This window comes from Bos grunniens, chromosome 7, assembly GCF_055505025.1.
Source record: "Bos grunniens cultivar Pamir isolate PY7600 chromosome 7, Bosgru_T2T1.0, whole genome shotgun sequence".
In the NCBI taxonomy this organism is placed as follows: domain Eukaryota; kingdom Metazoa; phylum Chordata; class Mammalia; order Artiodactyla; family Bovidae; genus Bos; species Bos grunniens.
The window spans coordinates 83547687-83573694 of NC_141171.1; the positions used below are offsets into that span (position 1 = coordinate 83547687).

General features: G+C 42.1%; 1 long non-coding RNA gene across 1 annotated transcript in view; it reads left to right on the forward strand.

Annotated features, from left to right (window-relative positions):
• The first annotated feature begins 279 nt into the window (after positions 1-279).
• Positions 280-26008, forward strand: part of LOC147369902 (uncharacterized) — an 87139-nt gene continuing 61410 nt past the window's right edge. The window contains exon 1 of the long non-coding RNA XR_015168080.1: positions 280-526. This is a non-coding gene — a long non-coding RNA (uncharacterized LOC147369902). The remainder of the gene's footprint in view (positions 527-26008) is intronic.

The following is a 26008-nucleotide window of genomic DNA, read 5'->3' on the forward strand; positions in this document are numbered from 1 at the left end:
ACAACTGATCTCTGATGTACAGACTGCCTGCTCCCTTTGTTGCAAACTTGTAAATAGCCTGACTTCCTCTCCCGCCTCCTTGGAGCAGTTTTTTCAGAGCTACTGAGATGCTGTCTCCTGAGCTCCTAAACATTCCCACCAAATAAAATAACTCTTTACTTTCAGGTTGTGACTATATTTTGTAGTTGACACATAAACCGCAGACCTTTCTAAACTGAGGTACTTCTGTAATAGAGCACTGCTGAGTGCCCTCAGCAGGTGGTGTGTGCCGTTATTGTTGCCCCCAACCCCCGTTATGAGGCAACGGTTGTGAAGGACCGTTAGTGGTCCTGCTCAGCCATTGGTGGGTGCGGCAATGGGTCCCGCCCACAAGCAACCGTCAATAAGCGACTGTTAGCGGTCCCGTTGCGCCATTGGTTGGTGCTGCAGTGGGTCCTGCCCACAAGCAACCAACTGTCAAGGAGCGGCCATTAGTGAGGAATTCAGCCAGCGATTGGTGAGTGGTGGTCATCAGGTGGAGACTGAGGTAAGAGGCAGTTCCCGGCCTTCTCCCAGAGCCCTCCAGCTCGCTGAAGCTTGGGCCAGTGGGTAAGCTGGGTGGCCCATGAAACAGGGTTGTAGCTGTGTCCTGCAGGACTCCAGAGTCCTCACCAAGGCCACCCATTGGCCGCGGCCATGCCTTGAGGAAGCAGTGAACCTCTCCCCCATCCCCACTTCTGCGACCTAATGGCAGAGTCAGTTGGCCTGGACTTGCCCCTGCCTTCCAGTGGCCTGAGGAGCCTGAGGGCCAGTTGGATTCTGGGCGCCTGACTCCCTCAGTGATGACAGCTGGGCAGGGTCTGGGGACCTGGCCCTGAGAGAGTCACCAACTGAGATCTGCCTCCTCTTAGGCAGGACTTGTGTAGTGGTGGTCCCAGATGGGACCCAAGGCATAAAGGGCCTTTCACTCCCTGGCTCCAGCCTGCATGCTCCACTGAGACAGACACAAACTATAACAGTCCTCCTCAGCCATTGGTTGGGCATCCCAGTGGGCCCCTCCTCCCAACCAAGTGAGCAACTGTCAACCAGCAACCAGTTAACAGCCCTATTCTGCCATTGGTCAGTGCCGCTGAAAGCCCCTTCCTCTTCCCTGCTGCTGCTGCTGCTAAGTCGCTTCAGTCGTGTCCAACTCTGTGCAACCCCATAGACGGCAGCCCACCAGGCTCCCCCGTCTATGGGATTCTCCAGGCAAGAATTCTGGAGTGGGTTGCCATTTCCTCCTCCAATGCATGAAAGTGAAAAGCGAAAGTGAAGTCGCTCAGTCGTGTCCGACTGTTAGCGACCCCATGGACTGCAGCCTACCAGGCTCCTCCGTCCGTGGGATTTTCCAGGCAAGAATACTGGAGTGGGTTGCCACTGCCTTCTCCGCCTGTAAATACTACATTCACTTGACTTCCAGGAATCACATTAACTTGGTTCTCTTCTGCTTCTTGGGCATCTCTCTTGCTGGTTACTCCACATTCTTTTCTATTTATACTCTTTATGTTGATCTCATCTAGTCTTATGACTGTTAATACCATATATGTTGATGACTCAGCCTGAATATTTCCCTTGAACTCCAGACTTATACGGCCATTTGTCTACCCTGCATCTCCACTTGAATGTTAACATATAGCTCAAATTTAACACATCCAAATACAAACCCCTGCTTTTCCCTCCTACTCCATCCAAGGCAGAAACTGAGTACTGTGAGGAAGAATAACTTGGGGGGAGGATATCTACTTTTGATGGAATGGGAATACAACTATAAGGAGGTGACATTTAAGCTGAGGGTAGGTCTGAAGGTCAAAAAGGAATCAAGAAAACAAAATATAAACCTGGGATGGGGGAGGGTATTTCAGGGAAAGAAAACAATCTTATGTGAAGACCCTGAATGATTAAAAAACATGGTATATTTGAGAAACCAAAAGAAAGCCCATGTGACTGAAGTGAGAGATGGGCAGTTCCTGTAGGTTTCACAGTATCTGTAGTGTTTAGGAATTCTAGAGTTAGATTCCTGAGGTCAAATCCAGGTTTCGCCTCTTAACAGCTTGTAATATTTGACAAGTTACTCTAACTGCTCTGTGCTTTCGTTTCGTTATCTCCTAAAATGGGAATATTTTTAGCACCTAACCTATAGAGTCGGATATGACTGAGTGACTAACATACACCCTGTATAGTAGTTGTACGATCAAAAGAGCCATTGCATTATTCTTAGAACAGCAACTACAATGTAGCATATCTTTCAGTATCTATTTTGAATTCAATTACTTCTTACCACATGGAGAACTGCCACTCTACTCCACTATCATTTCTGGCCCACTTCTAAAACGGCCTTTCATTTGGTCTCTAGGTATTCACTCAAGCAAATACAATCCATTCTCCGCACAGAGGTCAGGGTGAAATAATTTTTTAAAGAGAAATCTGTGTCCTTATTGACCAACAGGCTGCTTGAGGGGGATAAAGCAGGAGTGGGTAGCTCTGATGCTGGGCAGCTGTGCTTTGTGGGCTTGTAGGTGATTGAGAACTCGCCTAGGGAATGGCCAATCATTTCAGGCAGTACTTGGATGTAACCTCAAAACGAGAGAATGAACTCTGTTTCCAAGGCAAACCATTCCATATCACAGTAATCGAAGACTATGCCCCAACCAGTAATGCTGAAGAAGCTGACATTGAATGGTTCTATGAAGACCTACAAGACCTTCTAGAACTAACACCCAAAAAAGATGTCCTTTTCATCATAGGGGACTGGAATGCAAAAGTAGGAAGTCAAGAGATACCTAGAGTAACAGGCAAATGTGGCTTGAAGTACAAAATGAAGCAGGGCAAAGTCTAGCAGAGTTTTGCCAAGAGAACGCACTGATCATAACAAATACCCTCTTCCAACAACACAAGACTCTACACATGGACATCACCAGATGGTCAACACCGAAATCAGATTGATTATATTCTTTGAAGCCAAAGATGGAGAAACTCCATACAGTCAGCAAAAATAAGACTTGGAGCTGACTGTGGCTCAGATCATGAGCTCCTTATTGCCAAATTCACACTTAAATTGAAGAAAGTAGGGAAAACCACTAGAACATTTAGGTATGACCTAAATCAAATCCCTTATGATTATACAGTAGAAGTGGCAAATAGATTCCAGGGATTAGATCTGATAGACAGAGTGCCTGAAGAACTATTGATGGAGGTTCATGACACTGTATAGGAGGCAGTGATCGAGACAATCCCTAAGAAAAAAGTAACGCAAAAAGGCAAAATGGCTGTCTGAGGAGGCCTTACAAATAGCTGAAAAAAGAAGAGACATGAAAGGCAAAGGAGAAAAGGAAAGATATACAAATTGGAATGCAGAGTTCCAAAAAAAATAGCAAAGAAAGCCTTCCTCAGTGATCAGTGCAAAGAAATAGAGGAAAACAATAGAATGGGAAAGACTAGAGATCTCTTCAAGAAAATTAGAGATACCAAGGGAACATGTCATGCAAAGATGGGCTCAATAAAGGACGGAAATGGTATGGACCTAACAGAAGCAGAAGATATTAAGAAGAGGTGGCAAGAATACACAGAAAACTATACCAAAAATATCTTCATGACCCAGATAACCACGATGGTGTGATCACTCACCTAGAGCCAGACATCCTGGAATTGCAAAGTCAAGTGGGCCTTAGGAAGCATCACTATTAACAAAGCTAGTGGAGGTGATGGGATTCCAATTGAGCTATTTCAAATCCTAAAAGATGATGTTGTGAAAGTGCTGCACTCAATATGCCAGCAAATTTGGAAAACTCAGCAGTGGCCACGGGTCTAGAAAAGGTCAGTTTTCATTCCAATCCCAAAGAAAGGCAATGCCAAAGAATGTTCAAACTGCCACACAATTGCACTCATCTCACACGCTAGCAAAGTAATGCTCAAAATTCTCCAAGCCAGGCTTCAACAGTATATGAACCATGAACTTCCAGATGTTCAAGCTGGATTTAGAAAAGGCAGAGGAACCAGGGATCAAATTGCCAAAATTGGGTGGATCATAGAAAAAGCAAGAGAGTTCCAAAAAACATCTACTTCTGCTTTATTGCTTTGTATGCTACACCAAAGCCTTTGTGTGGATTGTGGAAAATTCTTCAAGTGATGGGAATACCAGACCACCTGACCTACCTCCTGAGAAATCTGTATGCAGGTCAAGAAGCAACGGTTAGAACTGGACATGAAACAACAAGTCAGTACAGTCACTCAGTCATGTCCGACTCTTTACAACCCCATGAACCACAGCACGCCAGGCCTCCCTGTCCATCACCAACTCCGAAGTCCACCCAAACCCATGTCCATTGAGTCGGTGATGCCATCCAACCATCTCATCCTCTGTCATCCCCTTCTCCTGTCCTCAATCTTTCCCACCATCAGAGTCTTTTCAAATGAGTCAGCTCTTTGCATCAGGTGGCCAAAGTATTGGAGTTTCAGCTTCAACATCAGTCCTTCCAATGAATTCAATCTCCTTGCAGTCCAAGGGACTCTAAAGAATCTAATCCAACACCACAGTTCAGAAACAACAAGACTGGTTCCAAATCAGGAAAGGAGAACGTCAAGGCTGTATATTGTCACCCTGCTTATTTAACTTCTATGCAGAGTACATCTTGTGAAATGCCAGGCTGAATGAATTACAAGCTGGAATTAATATTGATGCAAGAAATATAAATAATCTCAGATATGCAGATGACACCACCTTTATGGCAGAAAGCAAGAAGAACTAAAGAGCCTCTTTATGCAAGTGAAAGAGGAGAATGAAAAAGTTGGCTTTAAACTCAACATTCAGAAAACTAAGATCATGGCATCTGGTTCCATCACTTCATGGCCAATAGACTGGGAAACAATGGAAACAGTGAGAGACTTTATTTGTGGGGGGCTCCAAAATCACTGCAGATGGAGACTGCAGCCATGAAATTAAAAGACACTGCCTCCTTGGAAGAAAAGCTATGACCTATCTAGACAGTATATTAAAAAGCAGAGACTTTGCTTTGTCAAAGCTATGGTTTTTCCAGTAGTCATGTATGGATGTGAGAGTTGGACTATAAAGAAAGCTGAGCACCGAAGAACTGATGCTTTTGAACTGTGGTGTTGGAGAAGACTCTTGAGAATCCCTTGGACTGCAGGGAGATTAAACCAGTCCATCCTAAAGGAAATCAGTCCTGAATATTCACTGGAAAGACTCATGCTGAAGCTGAAACTCCAATACTTTGGCAACCTGATGCAAAGAACTGACTCTTTGGAAAACACCCTGATGCTGGGAAAGATTGAAGGCAGGAGGAGAAAGGGATAACGGAGGATGAGATGGTTGGATGGCATCACCGACTCGATGGACATGAGTCTGAGCAAGCTGGGAGTTGGTGATGGACAGGGAAGCCTGGTGTACTGCAGTCCATGAAGTCACAAAAAGGTGGACATGACTGAGCAACTGAATGGAACTGAACTGTATCATGTTGTTCACCTGCTCAACTTTCCTAAGTTTAAAGTGAACTCATTGAGAATAAAATGCAAAGTTTTTTCCATTACTCTCAAGCCCTCCTGCTCTGGCCCTTTCCTGTCATCCTAGGCTCATTTTCATCCAGGTTCCCTTCACTCGCTCTGTTTTCTCTTATCTTATGACCTTCATATGTCATGTTTTCCATAGTATCTAGAATGTTCACTTTCTAGCCCTCCACACCTCATTTTTCAGGTCTCTGCTCAAATGTCATCTTAAAAATGACTTTCCTAATTATCACACTTAAACAGGCACGTACTTGGGCTTCCCAGGTTGTGCGGTGGTAAAGAATCCGCCTGCCAGTGCAGCAGGCACAGGAGACTCAGGTTCCATCACTGAGTCGGAAGATACCCTGCAGTGGGAAATGGCAACCCACTCCAGTTTTCTTGCCTGGAAAATCCCAAGGACAGAGGAGCCGGGAGAGCTGCAGTCCATGAGATCACAAAGAGTTGGACACGACTGACAGCGCTCATTGCCCACACATGTACATTGGTCCCTGTAAAACATTTACTTTTTAATTTTTTTACTTTGCACTTTTCATCAGCTGAAATCTCATTACTTATTTCGTTGTTTACTTGTTTCTTGCTTGTCTCCATTCCTAGCTCTCAGTGTGTATAACTGTAAGTACCTATATGTTGAATGAGTGGATGCTTTTCCATATTCTGATAAATGAAAGAAGAAGAATTGAGGATGTGAATTATTTCTACCTGTCAGGTATTCAGATGGAACAGCATATTTTTAGTTGTCTCAACTGTTTATCCTCTATCAGGGATTTCAGTCTTGTGCAATGTTGTTCAATATCTGAAACCATTGTTTATATATATATATATATACACACACACACACATATATTTGTGGTTGTTGTTGAAGACAAAATAAATAAGTCCGGTCCCCATTTCTCTATCTTGATGGGAACTAATTGCACATGTAGGATTTTTATGACTCCAGATGTTTGTACTTTGTATGGACTTTTACAAGTTGAGAGCATCTTACATAAAGGCAATTCATGCAGATCACTGTGTCCTTTCTCCATTTGTCTCCAGCTTCTGAATATCTAAGTCACTGTGCTGCCATCTTGGGACACCATGCGTGATAATAGAAATTCTAGGAATACACATTTAGAAGGGTCTAATAGCATTTCCTGAGTTTTTCCCCAGGGCCCATCTCTTTTAGATCATATCTGGTTGGTTGAAGAATCAGGGCAGATCTCAGAGGAGATATTTCTGGGAGACCTATAATCCAAGATATGACTGAACCCTACATGGTGCTTTGAACAATTCTTGCTTATTTATTACTAAACCAGATAGATTGTTTTAAATCTGAATGCTAGAAAAGAGAACAAGCTAAGTTAATATCTGCAAGAATTTAGTTGTCCTGAGTCAACACAAGATGTTTATTGCAAGAAGAGTTACCCTCTCCCCATCTTGGAAATATATTTAAATGATAAAATTGAATAGACGTGGATATTTATTCAATAGATCTATACTTGGAAATTTGGAATATGGTTCAAAACAATAAGAAATATTTTCTATAGAAAATCAAGCTTCTATTACATCAATTTCTAGGCAAACTGTTTCAACTTAAATATCTTGGAATTGTGTTTCTACAGACTGAAAAGTGATAATTAGATATGAATTAATCTACTAGAACTTATCATTTCTATTTTCATTTTGAACAAAACAAATTTTCTCTATCAGTTAAAAGGCTTAAAATGGGTGATTTTATTACAGCATAGAAAATTCCATGTTATTTAATCCTTTGTGTAGTGAAAGGGAAACATATAAAGAACTCTGAAAAAGACTTTGCTGTTGGTAATTGTTCTGCTATATAATGCCAAATTTCTGCATTCAGACCTGGTCTGAAGCCAGGAAGTTGTATATGAATACTCCTAATGTATTTTTATTATACTTAGAGAAATAAGGCGTGAAGAACATAATGATACCCTGGAAGGAGTGGGGGAAAAAAGCAATGTAGACTGAAAAATCAATTCTAACATGAATGAGGGATATTAACTAGTGAATTTTTTAGTAATATAACTTGAGTTTCGGTGTAAATATAGTATTGAAAGTTACTATCCCACATTACTAGGTTAACCCTAATGGCTTGAAATCAGTGTCTAGCTTTTAGGTTCTAGCTTTTGACTTGGATTAAAAGCCTTACTGAAGTATTTTGGTTAATGAGTTTAGAAGACTTGTGAAAATCTCATTTATCAGAAGTCTCTGGGAGACACTTGCTATTGGTTGGGTAGGAAAGAGAAGGACAGTTATCACAGGGAAGGAAGGGAAAAATGATTTTCTCAAACTTACATATGGACTAATCCCCAAATGATAAATCCAAATTGCCCTAAAAATATTTCCATGACACCAGAACAAAATGTGAATTACACACTTTTATTCAAGAAATATATAAATATATGATATGCAGGAACTGTGTTTCTATCATTCTTCTAGATGTTAATATTTTCAAAACATCAGTTAAAAGCAAAAATCCCCATAATTCCTGCTCTCTTAGAGTTTAGATCCTATTAGGGGATAGACACACCATAAAAATAAACATAACTGAATACATTACAAAGTAGAGAAAGTGGAAACAACTTTGGGAAAAATAATAGTGAGCAGAATGGGGGCGATCCAGCTGGATGCCTTGTCACTGATGTCTGAGTAGTCTCATGCAAACAGCAATATTTGATTAAAAAAACTTGGAGGAGATGAGGTCCTTAGCTGAAATGATATCAGAAAAAACAGTGTTCTAAGCAGAATGGGCAATGGCACCCTACTCCAGTACTCTTGCCTGGAAAATCCCATGGACGGAGGAGCCTGGAAGGCTGCAGTCCATGGGGTCGCTGAGGGTTGGACATGACTGAACGACTTCACTTTCACTTTTCACTTTCATGCATTGGAGAAGGAAATGGCAACCCACTCCAGTGTTCTTGCCTGGAGAATCCCAGGGATGGGGGAGCCTGGTGGGCTGCCGTCTATGGGGTAGTACAGAGTTGGACACGACTGAAGCGACTTAGCAGCAGCAAGCAGAGTGGGTGGTCAGTACTAAAGCTCTAAGATGGGAGATTACTTGAAATCAGTAGGAAAGAGCAAGAAGATCTGTGTGCATAGAGTAGAATAAGCAAGGAGGAGGAAACCTGGGAGAGAGATCAGAGAGATAATGAGGGCTAGACCTTTTCTCCTTCCTACTCTGAGGAGGGAGATCCACTGTGAGTCTACTCACCTCCCATTCTTAAAAGATTCTATCCCAAGAGACCAACTTTGTTCTACAGATCTAAAATTAATTATGTACATTGCTCATCAATGGCTGAAGCTGTACTACTTCTGATTCCAAGCACCAACAACTATCTTCTCTCCCAGAACATCAGTATCATCACTTCATATTAAGAAGTGATAAGTCAATAGTACTTAACCGGTTGATGAAGAAGTTAATGCCAGTGAGAGCTTCTTAAATTACAGTAATCAAATTTCTTTTTGCAATGAGCTAGGACATGGATCAGCAAACTTTTTTTCTGTAAAGAGACAAAGAGTAAATACTTTTGGCTTTGCTGGATTTATGGTGTCTGTTGCACATACTCAGTTCTGCCATGGTGGTGCTAAAGCAGCAATAGATAATGTATAAATGAATATGCACAGCTGGGTTCCATAAAAAATTCATTTACAAAACCAAGTGGTGGGCTAGGTATGGGCCACAGACTATCGTTTGCTTTTCCTTATGATAGGACACAGAGAATTTATTAGCTTTGGCGCGAAGCCCATTAGGTGAGGGGGGATGCAACATGATGCAGGAGAAAGAACAGTCATTAAAATCATCTGGAATCAGACAGACCTGTCCTTTAAGCTCAACTCTTCTACTTACCCAGTGTACATAGCAGGGGTTATTGAGTGAATGTTTGTATCCCTTCCTCGCACCACATACAAAAAAATATTCATAGGTTGATGCCCAAACTCCCAGCATGATGGTATCTGGAGGTGTGGGGCCTTTTGTAGATAATTAGTTTTAGGTAAGGTCATGAGAGTGGGGCCCTATGATGGAATTAATGTCCTTATATGAAGAGAAAGAGAGACCAGAGGTTGCTTGCTTTGTCCACCATGTGACAACGTAGCAGGAAGGCAGCCATCTGCAAACCAGGAAAAGCATCCTCAGTAGAAACTGAATCAGATTTGCAGAAACCTTGATCTTGGACTTCCCAGCCTCCAGAACTATAAGAAAAAATGCTTGCTGTTTAAGTCACCTGGTCTACGGCATTTTAGTCAGCCCAACCTGACTAAGACAGCAGGCATTAAAAAATACAAGAGAATGGTTACCAGATATTAGACTTTGAGGAAAAAATTGCCATTTTAGAATGTAATAATGATTTGAAAAATAAGGAAGAAGCATTGTTGAATAGACCATTATCTCTCTGAATACTGGTTCTTTCCCATTCTCTCACTTTTCTCCTTCCAGTACCCCAGCTTTACAGATCTATACATTTGATCATGCCTTGTGCATACATGCATGCTCTGTCACTTCAGGAGTGTCCAGCTCTTTGTGACCCTATGGACTGTAGCCCACCAGCCCTCTGTCCATGGGATTCTGCAGGCAAGAATACAGTTGCAATGCCCTCCTCCAGGGGATCTTCCTGACCCAGCATCTCTTGCACTGAAGGTGGATTCTTTACCACTGAGCCACCAGGGAAGCCCTTGATCATGCCTTGTGGGGCTTCGCTGGTGGCTCAGGGGGGCCTGCAATGCAAGAGCCATAGGAGATGTGGGTGGGTTTGATCCCTGGCTCCGAAAGAGCCCCTGGAGGAGGGAATGGCAACCCACTCCAATATTCTTGTCTAGAGAATCCTGTTGACAGAGGAGTTACCTGTCTCTTATTATCTGTTTTGTTTCCTCTATATAATATTTTTTACTATGATTCTTCTCTTGCTTATTCTTATTCACCCATCTTCTAGTTTGCCAATCTGTCTTATATTGTGTTTAGTCTGCTGGAAAACTCATCTAATGATTTCTTAATTTCAAATATTATATTTTCACATTCTAAAATGTCCATTTGATATTTTAATAAATTACACTTTTTTTTTTTACTTTCATCCTTTTCTACTAGTTGGTCAACTTTTCCTCTAATATTTGAGCCACATGTGCATCTTTTTTTCCCTTCTTCTTAGCTTTAGCAAAACTACTGCGTCCTATCTGTTAACATGCCTCATAAGTTTAGATACTGAAGATAAACACAAAATGAACTATAGATGATCTGTTGATTTCTTTTGTTGACTAAAAGAAATGCACAACATGAGAGTTGTGAGATAAGTTTTATTTGGGGCAAAATGAAGCCTGTGGCCCAGGAGACAGCACCTCAGATAGCTCTGAGAAGCTGTTCCAAAGAGGTAGTGAAAGGGTCAACATGTGATTTTGGTGAAGGGGGAGTTCATACAATCAAGCACTTATCCTACGAAAGGTTTTCTGCTAGTCACAAGGAGCTGATGTCGCCATGAAGGGATTTAGTGTTTTTCTAGACATGAAGAGATGCAAAGATTGGGATCATGAAGTCAGTTTCTGAAAATGTCTATCTAAAGACCTGTTCCCCAGTTTTCCTGGAACACAAAGTGCCTCATTTTCCACCCTGGATTCTCTTCAGGGTGTGTTCAAGGTCACCAGCTGCAGCAACACAGGATTCAAACTACAGAGCCAGATGGCAAATAGCCTTGGCAAGTGCCAATATGTAATTGACACTTTCAAAGACAACTATTTATTTATTTTGGGGGGAGCAAGTAGATCAGTCCTGCTGAAGTATGATTGAAAGTGAAAGTTGCTCAGTTGTGTCCAACTCTTTGCAACTGATGGACTATACAGTCCGTGGAATTCTCTAGGTCAGAATACTGGAGTGGGTACCCTTTCCCTTCTCCAGGAGATCTTCCCAACCCAGGGATCGAACCCAGGTCTCCTGCATTACAGGTGGATTCTTTATCAGCTGAGCCACGAGGGAAGCTCAAGAATACTGGAGTGGGTACCCTATCCCTTCTCTAACGGGTCTTCCCAATCCAGAAGTTGAACTGGGGTTTCCTGCATTGCAAACAGATTCTTTACCAACTGAGCTATCAGGGAAGCCCAAAGTATTAGATTGTTAAATTTTACCTTACTTGACCTTATTTGGCTGACCTTATTTCTCACTGATTTCCCCATCTAAGGTCTTCACTAAAATTTTATTCACTGATGCATCTTCTCTTCGGTAGGGCGTAAACTCTAACCTCTGTTTTCTCAGTACTTCATGCTGCTGAAATATGTGATCAGCTTTTTGGCATTCAAGCTGCTGTTTTCAGCTGGGTTTGTAGAGTTTTTCCCTACCCATGTGCAGCTTAGGCATTGTCCAACAACGTACAGGGATATATACACCGTTTTCCCAGGGCTCTTTTTCTGAATTTCTCCCACTCTCATGAATCTGCTTCTGGTGTGCCCTGCTCTTGCAAGACAGTCACTCTCTACTCAGGCCCTATTTTCCCATGCTTGAATGTCGAAAACTATCTCAGATGAAAATCCAGGGGCTCTATGAACTCACCTTCTATACTTCCTTCTCTCAAGACTTACGGGGCCTGTATTACGGTTTTTCAGTGTCAAGCAGTTGTTTGGTATATTTTACCAAGTTCTTATAATAGTCTCAGCCATAACATTAATCCAATTACAAAATATTCTGCCATGGCCAGAATGGGGTCACCTTTATGCTTCAACTTCATATAGTATAATTTCCATCCCACTGTTTCATTGAAACTGTTCTTGCTAGAGTCACCAATGACATCCACAGCACTACTCCATTGGATTCTTTTTAGGCCTTATCCTATACCATCTCTTAATAGCATTTGAAATAGTTGACCACTTTCTGATTTTGGCTTTCATACCATACTTCTATCTCTATGGTCATTTTTTTCCTCAGTCTCCTTCATTGACTTAATTCTCCATTACTCAGCCGTTAGTTGTTGGAGTTCCCCAGGCCCTCTGATAGCATGAGTCTTAGAAGCTTTTTTCTCCTCACTTTACATCCCTTATGTGAAGTGAAAGAAAGTGAAAGTGAAAGTCGCTCAGTCTTGTCCGACTCTTTGCAACCCCATGGACTATAGAGTCCATGGAATTCTCCAGGCCAGAATACTGGAGTGGGTAGCCTTTCCCTTCTCTAGGGGATCTTCCTAACCCAGGAATCGAACCCATATCTCCCACGTTGCAGGCGAATTCTTTACCAGCTGAGCCACCAGGGAAGCCCTTGTGTAGGTGAATTCATTCAAATCTGATGATTGCCATGGTATGCTGGAAACTTAAAATTCCTATTTCCACCCCAGGCCCCACTTCTAAGTTTCACAACTTAGGACTAATGGCCTACTCGATAGCTCCACTTGGATGCCTCACAGGGATTTCCAGATTTAGTATGTCTAAAATGGAACTAGTTTTGTGCTGTATGCTGATCTCTCTCTTCTTTCCAAGTTCTTCCTCTCAGCACAGGGCAGACTTTGCACCTCTCCCCTGTAACTCTTGCCAGCCACTTAGGAATAACCCTTGATTCCTCCTTTTCATTTTAATCTACCAGGTTTTAGTAGCTCACCTTTTGATCACACTTTCAGCATGATAAGAATCCATCTCTTTGCTGGCTAATGACCTTACTTTGCTTGGTCCTGGGCCAAGTGCGTTGTTCTGCAGCCACTGGAGTCTTTTTTAATTATAGAGCATATGAGGGTATGGGTTTCTCAGCTGGTTCAGTGGTAAAGAATCCACCTGCCAAGCAAGAGATGTGGGTTCCATCCCTGGGTCAAGAAGATCCCCTGCAGAAGGAAATGGCAGCTCACTCCAGCATTCTTGCCTGGGAAATCCCATGAACAGAAAAGCCTGATGGGCTATAGCCCATGGGATGGCAAAAGAGTTGGGATATGGCTTAACCACTAAACAGCAACAACAACAATGCAAGGGTATATATAGGGGCTTCAAACCCTGAAATCTCACTGTACAGCAAGCAACACTGGGCAGATACAGGTATTGATAGGCAAGACCAAAGTCATCAAATAAAGTTTAATTTGTGTTCTCTATGCTTTTATAAGACATTTAGCACATTAATGGTTAGTTTTTAAATAATTTCTTAGAAACTTTAGAATTTGGAGGCTAATTTTTTGTAGATTCTGTAAGGCTTGTCTTACAGAAAATAGTCACCATCACATAGAATTGTTTTTGCAATTTGTGAAACTGCTGCTAGCTAGATAAGCTATCAACTTATATTGCACAGGCTGAAATCTTAGGCTTCTTTTAGTCATGGATAATTGGGGATTTTAGATGTATGCATGCCATCTAGTCCAGTAAATGTCTTAAAAGTTAAAATACTTATTAGGAAGAATAATATGTTCTAACTAATGAGAAATGGTCTGAGTAAAATTCTGCTGCTGCTGCTAAGTAGCTTCAGTCGTGTCTGACTCTGTGCGACCCCATAGACGGCAGCCCACCAGGCTCCCCCGTCCCTGGGATTCTCCAGGCAAGAACACTGGAGTGGGTTGCTATTTCCTTCTCCAATGCATGAAAGTGAAAAGTGAAAGTGAAGTCATTCAGTCGTGTCCGACTCTTAGCGACCCCATCGACTCCAGCCTACCAAGCCCCTCCATCCATGGGATTCTCCAGGCAAGAGTACTGGAGTGGGGTGCCATTGCCTTCTACTCATATTTTATATAGGGCTTCCCTGTGGCTCAGAGGTTAAAGCGTCTGCCTCCAATGTGGGAGACCCGGGTTCGATTCCTGGGTCGGAAAGATCCCCTGGAGAAGGAAATGGTAACCCACTCCAGTATTCTTGCCTGGAGAATCCCATGGATGGAGAAGCCTGGTAGGCTACAGTCCACGGGGTTGCAAAGAGTCAGACACGACTGAGCAACTTCACTATTTTATACAATTTCTTCAGAACCTCTAGTCACAGCACAGTACCCATTGACCTGAGTGACCTTGGAAATGTCACAGACCTGCTCTATCTTCATTTTCCTCATGTACGAATGGTGATGATATTAGTGCCTGCCTCATAGGTTGCTATGAAGCTTAAGTGACTTAGTATTTATAAAGTGCCTAAAACAGTGCTTGGCCCACTACAAACATGATAACCATTTGTTAAGTAAATAAAGTATTCCTAGCTTCTCCTTTTTGGTTTCTCTATTGTTTTGTGAAAGAACCAAGGAGTCAGGAACCTTGGATTTTTACCTCAGAGGTGTCATTGCTCAGCTGTGTGGCCTTAGTGCCGCTTAATTTTTAGTGTCATTTACTGTAACATGATAAGTAACACTTACTAGATCTTTTTCTTGTGCCAAATACTCCATGAAGCACTTGACCTAATCATCTCTAATTCTCACAACTACCTCAAGATGTGTGCTAAAATAATAACCTTCATTTCATCTAAAGCTTGGAAAAGATAATAACTTACAGGAAGTCTCACATCGAGTAACTGTGGCAACAGGCAGCCTGTCCATTTCCAGAGCACAGAGCTCTAACCACCTCTCTGAGATCCTGAGCCTCGCTCTTCAATCTTTCCCAGTGGCTGCTTGTTTCTTACTTACAGAGCTTTCAGGCATTGAAAAGCAAGCCCAGTTGCAGCCAGGCCTCTGCCTCTGCCAACTGTCTTGTTCGTGGGAGGAGTCCGTGAGATAGTCTCCATGTCTGAGTGAGAATGTCCCTTGCCTCCTGATGCAGGCTGGGGTCCACCCACTTCAGCAGCTCACTAGTTCTCACCAGAGATGAATAGTAGGAGCCTGGGTGGGCCTTTGTTCCCTGGCTTTGGCTCTTCTCTGTCATTGCTTTCTTTCTAGGATGCCTTTGCAGTTTTAACAAAAATCATGCAGACTCAAAGCCTTGTGTTGCCTCTCTGGCATTTTTTTCTCTGAACTGAGTCTCGGTTTCCCTTGGCAACCATGTAGCTTGACCCTGCACAAAGCAGTTCTCACTGTAATGTTAGCATTTCAAAACCGAATCCCTTGTCAATATAATTGTGTGTTGTCGGGAATCTAGATTGTCCTTACAGCAGCTTTCAGGAGACAATATGTCTATTTGTCATCTAATACTTTTGTGACCCTGATGGTAAAAGGAACAGGCCAGCAAGGAGGGAAGCATCACAAGGGTGGAGTATTCTCAGAGCAGCAGAGTCTTGTGTGAGTGGAGGGAGGGGAAAGGCTTCATCCATTCCTCCATTGAGGCTCAGCAGAATCATGACATGTCAGCACTGGAAAGGATCAGAGACTCTATCCCAGCCACCATAAAGATGGAGAAATCAAGACCATTAGTGGCTAATTGCCTTGCTCAAGGTCTTGTGTCACCTTAACACTGCACTGGGGCCAGCCTTCCTGACATGGATGCTCTCAGCCCTGCACAGTGTCGCCCCCTCCACACCAAACTTATCTGAGTAGCAGGTATCAATCCCAGACCACAGATTCCGGTGTACAGTGGGTTGAATTGCATCTCCTCAAAGAGAGGGGACCTTGGTATCTGTGAATATAAACATGTTTGGCAATAGGGTCTTTTCAGATGTAATCAAATGGGATTTTCCAGGCAAGAGTACTGGAGTGGGTTGCCATTTCCTTCTCCAGAGGATCTTCCCAACGCAGGGATCGAAACCGGGTCTCCCGCATTGTAGGCAGACGCTTTACTGTCTGAGCCACCAGGGAAGTCAATTTAAGATAAGGTCCTATTGATTAGTATGGATCGTGAATCCAAAGGCTGATATCCTTATAAAAAGGGAGGACACACAGGGACACGCACCGAGAATAGGTCCCATGAAGACGGAGGTGGAGACTGGTGTGATGAAGGATTGCCAGGACCTGCTGGCAGGCACTGGAACTTGGGAAAAGGCAATGGAGGAGTCTCCCCTAGAATCTCTGTGGGGAGGACGGGTTTGTAGCTGCCTTCGTTTTGTGCTTCTAGCCTCCAGAACACAGAGATTAAATTTCCGTTATTTCAAGCCACCCACTTTGTGGTAACTCGTTATGGCAGTCCTAGGAAATTAATACAAGGTGGCTATTAAATATAATTTTATTTTTCTGTAATTCAACATGACATTTATTTTGTCCTTCAGTTCTTCCACGGGGTAAACACTTAAACACAGTCAATTTAGGTTCCTGCCACCTCCCAGGGCTGTGCCTAAACTACAACTTGGGTTCATCTGCCCAACCCAGTTGTCTGGGAACATGCTTTGCTTCTGTGCCCATGGCCTCTACAGCTCTGATGACTCCAGCAGCTTCCAGACTACTGCAAGGCACGGCAGTCTCAGACACTTTTCTTTCGTGTACACCAGGTTGGGGTTTTCTGGACATTTCTGCAGTGGGTGCTTCTTTGTTATGATGGCTTTGCAGGAAGAAAGGCTTTTAGGCTTCACTTTCCAAGACCCACCTGTGTCTTTTCTTCCATCTTCACCCCAGCTGTGCAGTCATGGAAAAATAATCACATCCACTTCCCTCCGCTTCATTTCTCAGCACTCTTGCTATACTCTTTATCTCTGCCTTGATTCTCTAACTTCCTTACTTAGACTTTTGGGATACAAAAGCCCAAATATTTGCTGGCTGTTTCAGTTTTCTGTTTGGCTACATCCTTGTCCTGAGGCAATGAACCCAGAATATTTGCTACAGGGGACGAGGAGGAGGGCAAGGAAAGCGGAAAATAGCAGTGGAAAAACAAAGAACATTAGTTGGTTTATCAAAGCTGTTATCTGGATGAATGTGATATGGAAGAAAAATGTACTTCTGAAGCCAAAAAGACAAGAAATCAGATGCCAACAATGCTACTTTCTAGCTGTAAATAGGGCAAGTTTTATTTAGCCTCTCTGAGCCCTTGTACTCTCACTTACCAAAATAGGGAATTAAAAGACCTACCTTCTGGAGTTGTTGTGAGGATTAAATTTAGTAAGATAATATACGCGAAGTCGTAATACCTTCATTTACTAAAAACACAAGATTCCAACTACCAACCCACCGTTGTCACAGAAATGATGTAAGAGTGGATCGATGTCTGAGTTCTTTCCTGAGAAACCAGCATCCATGAAGAACCAGCTATTGAGCCTGAACATTCATTCTGAGAGTAACCTCTCACTATGAAACAAGATGCTGCTCTAGAGGCTGGCCAGCTCCTTGTCTTTCTGATGCTAAGGAATAGCCTGAGGATGGGAATTAGCTTTTCAGTTCTTCCCTATCATTATCATTTTTAGCCTTTGGAGCAGTTTACTTTTTGTGCTTTCCTGAATCCAGATGAATACTCTGCAGACAGACAGATGCCTTATATTTTAATACACTTGGCTCTTAAACTGGAACACTGCTGAACTCTTGTGGGGAGAGAAGAGTGCTCTGGTGTTTTTTCAGGAGTTGGAGAAACCCAGCAGAGGCCTGTTGCCAGATTTTCCTTCTCTGACTAAGAAGTTGTCATGCAGATGCAAAGCCACTAGATGTCACAAATGGGGAAGTGTTCTGTCTTGCTCCCCGTGGTTTCTCTGCAAGGAGAAATGGTGATGTACTGTAATCCTTAAAAAAAAAAAAATCTTCTAAAAGACTAATTTTTAGGGCAATTTTAGGTTTATAACAAAATTGAGTAGAAAGTTGGGAGTTTCCCATATATCCACTCATGCAAACATACTTGGCCTCCCTTATTGTCAGCATCACTTGCTAGAATGGTACATTTTTTAAAAATCAAAGAAGAACCCACACTGACACATCATTATCACCAAAAATCCATAGTTTACCTTAGGGTTTATTCTTGGTTTTGTATATTTTATGGGTTTAAACAAATGTGTAATAACATACGTCCATCATTATACTATCGTTGCTATTGTCTGAGTGGTTGTATATCCTACCAAATTCATATGTTGAAATCCTAACCTTCAAAGGTGATGCTGTTAGTAGACGAGGGCTTTGAGAGGTCACCGAGGTGGAGCCCTCATGAATAGTACGTTGTTGTTGTTCAGTTGTTCAGTCGAGTCCGACTCTTTGCAACCCCATGGACTGCAGCACGCCAGGCTTCCCTGTCCTTCACCATCTCCCAGAGTTTGCTCAAACTCACGTCCATCGAGTCAGTTGATGCCATCCAACCATCTCGTCCTCTGTTGTCCCCTTCTCCTCCTGCCTTCAATCTTTCCCAGTATCAGAGTCTTTTCCGATGAGTCAGTTCTTTGCATCAGGTGGCCAAAGTATTGGAGCTTCAGTTTCAGCATCAGTCCTTCCAATGAATATTCAGGACTAATTTCCTTTAGGATTGGCTGGTTTGATCTCCTTGCAGTCCAAGAGACTCTCAAGAGTCTTCTCCAGCACCACAGTTCAAAAGCATCAATTCTTCGATGCTCTTCTTTAAGTCCAACTCTCACATCGATGCATGACAGCTGGAAAGGCCATAGCTTTGACTATATTGACCTTTGTCAGCAAAGTAATGTCTCTGCTTTTTAATATGCTGTCTAGATTTGTCATAGATTTTCCTCCAAGGAGCAAGTGTCTTTTAAATTTCATATCTTCAGTCACCATCTACAGTGATTTTGGAGCCCAAGAAAATAAAGTCTGTCACTGTTTCCATTTTTTCCCTATTTGCCATGAAGTGATGGGACCAGATGCTTTGATCTTTGTTTTTTGAATGTTGAGTTTTAAGCCAGTTTTTTCACTCTCTTTCATCCTCATCAAGAGGCTCTTTAGTTCCTTTGCACTTTTTGCCATTAGGGTGGTGTCATCTGCATATCTGAGGTTATTGATATTTCTCCCAGCAATCTTGATTCCAGCTTGAGCTTCATCCAGCCCAGCATATTGCATGATGTATTCTGCCTAGAAGTTAAATAAGCAGGGTGACAGTATACAGCCTTGACATACTCCTTTCCCAATTTGGAACCAGTCTGTTGTTCCATGTCTGGTTTTAACTGTTACTTCTTAACCTTCATACAGATTTCTCAGGAGGTAGGTCAGGTGGTCTGGTATTCTCATCTCTTTCATGATTTTCCATAGTTTGTTGTGATCCACACAGTCAAAGGCTTTAGTGTAGTCAATGAAGAAGTAGTAGATGTTTTTTTGGAAGTCTTGCTTTTTCTATGATCCAACGTATGTTGGCAATTTGAACTCTGGTTCCTCTGCCTTTTCTAAATCCAGCTTGAGTATCTGGATGGTCTCAGTTCACGTACTGTGGAAGCCTAGCTTAAAGGATTTTGAGCATTATGTTGCTAGCATGTGAAATAAGTGCAATTGTGTGGTAGCTTGAACATTCTTTGGCATTGCTTTTCTTTGGGATTGGAATGAAAACTGACCTTTTCCAGACCTGTGGCCACTGCTTAGTTTTTCACATATTCTGGCTTATTGAGTGCAGTACTTTCACAGCATCATCTTTTAGGATTTGAAATAGTTCAACTGGAATTCCATCCCTTCCACCTCAATCATTGTTCATAATGATGTTTCCTAAGGCCCACTTGACTTCTCACTCCATGATGTCTGGCTCTAGGTGAGTGATCACACCATCATGGTTATCTGGGTCTTTAAGATCTCTTTTGTACAGTTCTTCTGTGTATTCTTGCCACCTCTTCTTAATATCTTCTGTTCCTGTTAGGTGCATACGATTTCTGTCCTTTATTGTGCCCATTTTGCATGAAATATTCCCTTGGTATCTCTAATTTTCTTGAAGAGATCTCTGGTCTTTCCCATTCTATTGTTTTCCTCTATTTCTTTGCATTGTTCATTTAGGAAGGCTTTCTTATCTCTCCTTGCTATTCTGTGTAACTCTGCATTTAGATGGGTATATCATGAATAGGATGAGTATTCTTATTAATGAGCTCCCTGGCCCCTTTTGATATGTAAGGAAATAAGGAGAAGTCAAGCACTTATAAGGAAGGCCTTCACCCTAGCATACTGGCACCTTGATCTCTGTCTTTCAGCCCCTGGAACTGTGAAAAATAAGTTTCTCTTGTTTATAAGCTACCTGGTCTGTAACATTTTGTTTTAGGTGCCTGCATGGACTAAGACAATCATATGGAGTATTTTCACTGCCCTAAAATTCCTTTGTGCTCTGTCTGCTCATCTCTTCTCTCCTTCCCCCAACCCTGACAACCACTTATCTTTTTACTGTGTTTATAGTTCTGCCTTTTCCAGAATGTCATATAGTTGCATTTATATAGTACAAAAGCAGAGACATTACTTTGCCAACAAAGGTTCGTCTAGTCAAGGCTATGGTTTCTCCTGTGGTCATGTATGGATGTGAGAGTTGGACTGTGAAGAAGGCTGAGAGCCTAAGAATTGATACTTTTGAACTGTGATGTTGGAGAAGACTCTTGAGAGTCCCTTGGACTGCAAGGAGATCCAACCAGTCCATTCTGAAGGAGATCAGCCCTGGGATTTCTTTGGAAGGAATGATGCTAAAGCTGAAACTCCAGAACTTTGGCCACCTCATGTGAAGAGTTGACTCATTGGAAAAGACTCTGATGCTGGGAGGGATTGGGGGCAGGAGGAGAAGGGGACGACAGAGGATGAGATGGTTGGATGGCATCACTGACTCGATGGACGTGAGTCTGGGTGAACTCCAGGAGTTGGTGATGGACAGGGAGGCCCGGCGTGCTGCGATGCACTGGGTCGCAAAGAGTCGGACACGACTGAGCGACTGATCTGATCTGATCTGATCTGATGGCCTTTCAGATTGGTTTCTTTCATGTGGTAATAAAATCACTCTACATCTTTTCACGGCTTGATAGCACATTTCATTTTAGCACTGAATAATATTTCATTGTCCAGAAGTATCATAGTTTATTTATCCATTGACCTACTGAAGGACATCTTGATGGGTTCCAAGCTTTGGAATTATGAGTAAGTCTGCTGTAAACATTCATGTGTAGAATTTTATATGGACGGAAGTTTTCAACTCTTTGTACTAAAGTGCATGATTGCTGAATCATCAGTAGGAGTATTTTAGTTTTCTAAGAAATAGCCAAACTGTCTTCTAAAGTGGCTGTACCATTTTTCCATTCACACCTGCAGTGTTTTCTGTTTTCCTACATCCTTGACAGCATTTGGTGTTATAAGCAGTCTAGGTTTTGACCATTCTAATAGATGTATAGTGGTATCTCATGGTTGCTTTAATTTGCATTTCCCTGGTGACATATGATGTTGAGCATTTTTTCATATGCTTACTTGTTATCTGTATATATTCTTTGATGAGGAGTCTATTAATATTTTTGGCCCAGTTTTAAAATCAGTTTTTTTATCATGATTATTATTGAATTCTAAGAGTTCTTTGTATATTTTGAATTGAAGTCTTTTATTGTTTGTAAATATTTTCTTTGTGGTTTGTCTTCTCATTCTCTTAATATTATCTTTCACAGAGCAGAAGTTTTAAATTATATTAAATTCCAGGTTACCAATTATTTCTTTCATGGATCATGTCTTTTGTATCTAAAAAAGCATCATCATAGCCAAGGTCATTTGGGTTTTCTCCTATATTACCTACTAGGAGTTTCATAGTTTTGCATTTTGCATTTAGGCCTGTGATCCATTTCTGAGTTAAATCTCTGTCTAGGTTTCTGCAAGTGCATGTCTAGTTGTTCCAGCATCTTTTGTTGAAGAAACTGTTTTTGTTCCATTGTATTGCCTGTGTTCCTTTGTCAAATATCAGTTAACTGTGTTTATGGTTATCTACTTCTGGACTCTATTCTGTCCCTTTGACCTATTTGTCTGTTTTTTCACCAATACCACACTGTCCTGATTACTGTAGCTTTATAGAATATCTTGAAGTTAGATAGAATAAGCCCTCCTTCAATATTGTATGGGCCTATTGCCCCTCCATATAAGTGTTAGAAGTTCACCGATATCCATAAAATAAAATGTTGAAATTTTGATTGGGATTGAATTGAATTTATATATCAACTTGGGAAGAATTGATATCCTGTGTTTTATGACAGTCTCAACCTTTAGATAACCAATGTTGTAGCTGGACCTGCCTTGTGGTTCATATGATTGCAAAACGCTGTCAGCAATAACCATCAAAAAACTTAAAAAAATATGTTTATTGTTTAAAGTCCTGGAAGTTATATGGCACATCAGTGAGCACACAGTGAGGTCACAGGTAGAGAGGGAGAGAAAGCATAGACATGGGTTTCTGCTTTTATTGGGACCAAGGGTGCAGGCCCAGGGAGGGCACCTGTGGTCTCAAGGGCTCACTCTGTATTGGTGAATTTAAACATAAATGTGGGAATTTAAAGAACGAGAAGAGAAGAAATACAAGCAGTCCAAACAGTCGGTTACGGAAATCAACTGAAGGTGTCAGAGAGAGCTAGGGGAGACGGCAGCCTGGTTCTTTATCTAGCTGTGTGCTTCTTACTGAGGACAAATGCTCAGGAAGACAGAAGTATGTCAAATGACTCTTTTTCTCTAGAATGTGGTGAGACAAAAGGTGGACACGGACCAAGCATTTCAGGGCTGGGATTGACTGCTGCTCAGTGTCCTGCCTTACATAGGAATGTACCTTCCTGGGGAGCCCACAGCCAATGACTGACTGGGGTATAAAGGCTCAGTCATTTCAGTGCAAAGTGGGACAACTCAACAGGGCCATCGAAGCTCCAGAACTCCCCTCAGCATCAGCTGAAGCTGTTTCTGAGACCTGCATCCAAGCTTGACTTTGCCCTCAGCTAATCCTGCTTCCTTCACCTCCCCTCCACAGGCACTTTCTAATAAACATTCTACACACTAACCTCAGCCTCCAAGCCAGCTTCTCGAAGAACCTCTCCTGTATCAGTGTGTGTGGAGAGACAGCCCACAAGCCTCATTCAGGGTTCCCTTCCCTTCTGGTAGCAAAACTGGGTATACCCAAGTGTGAAAAGGCTGAAAGAACAAAATAATTGACTTATATTGAAAACTAGCTGTGGTAGTTTTAGCTGAGTATGGATGGAGGTAATACCAAATATGGGCTTCCCAGGTGGCTCAAGTGGTAGACAATCCACCTACCAGTGCAGGAGTCACAGGAGACTCAGGTTCAATCCCTGGCTCAGGGAGATCCCCTGGAGAAGGAAATGGCAACCCACCCCAGTATTCTTGTGTAGAAAATTCCATGGATAGAGGAGCCTGGTGGGCTACAATTTTATGGTGTCACAAAGAATCAGACATGACTAAGCAACTGAGCACACACACACAATACCAAATACAAGTGTAAATGAATAGAAATACCCCCCACAGAACAACGAGGTCAATTGTCCTGTAGGGAATTAACATTTTATAATATTCTAATTCAAAATAATTGGATGAATTCTTAGTTCTTCTCAAAAGTCATTTTAAATGTCAGTGATCCTGTTATTCTTTCTGTAACTTCCTCAGAAAAGATCTGTTTCTTCTTTCACTTTGCGCATACAGCAGTTGGCATCAAGGGGATGGGAGAGGGAGTAGGGGGAGAGCAGTGTGCCCTGGTGGCAGGCACAAAGCGGGTATATTGCCTGTGGAGAATTTAAAATGGTACTAAAACAGACTAAGGGTCAGCCTGCTTTTTGTTATCACCATGCATTGCTGATTCTAAACAATGTCAGTAGCAATATGCTTCTTCCTCCAGTGAAGAGTGCTCCACCTCCCACCCCCATAACTTATACATTCCTCTCTATCTTGGTCCGCTATGAGTCAGTGTATATCTTAATTATGGAAACTTGTATTAATACTATTTTCCCCATGAGTTCTTTACATATTATTTCATTATGGCTGATCTTTGCCCCTTCTTTGTCATCTCTGTATTATCCTTATTATAATTCCTGGCCAAAGTAGTCATCGGTAATATTTAGTTGAATAAATAAAGGGTTGTAGTTCATCTACATGTGGGAGTGGCAGATTGTTACAGAGATAATAAAGTCTTCTAATCTTAAAGCTCAGTTAATGTCCTAAGTCAATATCATTGTGATCCCCTCAAACTTGATTTACTTTTAAATTTCCAGTTATTGAATCAAAACAGTTTTCTATGTACTGAGGCAGGAGATAGATGGGCTCCTGGTTAGACATTTATAGCCAGCCTCCTGTTTACACTTCCAGATAGAAATAACAACAGGAACAGGGTAAATAGCTGGACTTTGCCTCTGGTGGACACTTAAAGATAACAGTAAAGGCAGAGGCAGAGAGGAACTGAGCCCTGCCCAGATAAGAGATAGAGAGACCACATATTTCTCATTCTCGAGGTCGAGGAGATCTTCCCAACTGCATGTCCTTCAGAGCCTCCAAAAATGGAGGAGGTGTCACCCCACACAAGGTGATGTCAAACTACCTCTAGGCCTCTTCCATCTTGGCTAGGATGCTGCGCATACAGGGGAAAATTGTCAATTCAGTTCAGTCACTCAGTCATGTCCGACTCTTTGCGACCCCATGAATCACAGCACGCCAGGCCTCCCAGTCCATCACCAACTCCTGAGTCCACCTAAACCCATGTCCATTGAGTTGGTGATGCCATCCAACCATCTTATCCTCTGTTGTCACCTTTTCCTCCTGCCTTCAATCTTTCCCAGCATCAGGGTCTTTTCCAAGTAATCAGTTCTTCGCATCAGGTGGCCAAAGTATTAGAGTTTCAGCTTCAACATTAGTCCTTCCAATGAATATTCAGGACTGATTTCCTTTAGGATGGACTGGTTGGATCTCCTTGCAGTCCAAGCGACTCTCAAGAGTCTTCTCCAACACCACAGTTCAAAAGCATCAATTCTTTGGCGCTCAGCCTTCTTCACAGTCCAACTCTCACATCCATACATGACCACTGAAAAAACCATAGCTTTGACTAGATAGACCTTTGTTGACAAAGTAAAGTCTCTGCTTTTTAATATGCTGTCTAGGTTGATCATAACTTTTCTTCCAAGGAGCAAGCATCTTATAATTTCATGCCTGCAGTCACCATCTGCAGTGATTTTGGAGCCCACAAAAATAAAGTCTGTCACTGTTTCCATTGTTTCCCCATCTATTTGCCATGAAATGATGGGACCAGATACCATGATCTTAGTTTTCTGAATGTTGAGCTTTAAGCCAATTTTTTCACTCTCCTCTTTCACTTTCATCAAGGGGCTCTTTAGTTCTTTGCTTTCTGCCATAAGGGTGGTGTCATCTGCATATCTGAGGTTATTGATATTTCTCCCGTCAATATTAATTCCAGCTTGTGCTTCACCCAGCCCAGCATTTCTCTTGATGTACTCTGCATAGAAGTTAAATAAGCAGGGTGACAATATAGAGCCCTGATACTCCTTTTCCTATTTGGAACCAGTCTGGTGTTCCATGTACAGTTCTGACTGTTGCTTCTTGATCTGCATACAGATTTCTCAGGAGACAGGTAAGGTGGCCTGGTATTCCCATCTTTTTAAGAATTTTCCACAGTTTGCTGTGATCCACATAGTCAAAGGCTTTGGCATAGTCAACAGCACAGAAATAGATGTTTTTCTGGAACTCTCTTGCTTTTTCAATGACCCAGCAGATGTTGGCAATTTGATCTCTGGTTCCTCTGCCTTTTCTAAATCCAACTTGAATATCTGGAAGTTCCTGGTTCACATACTTTT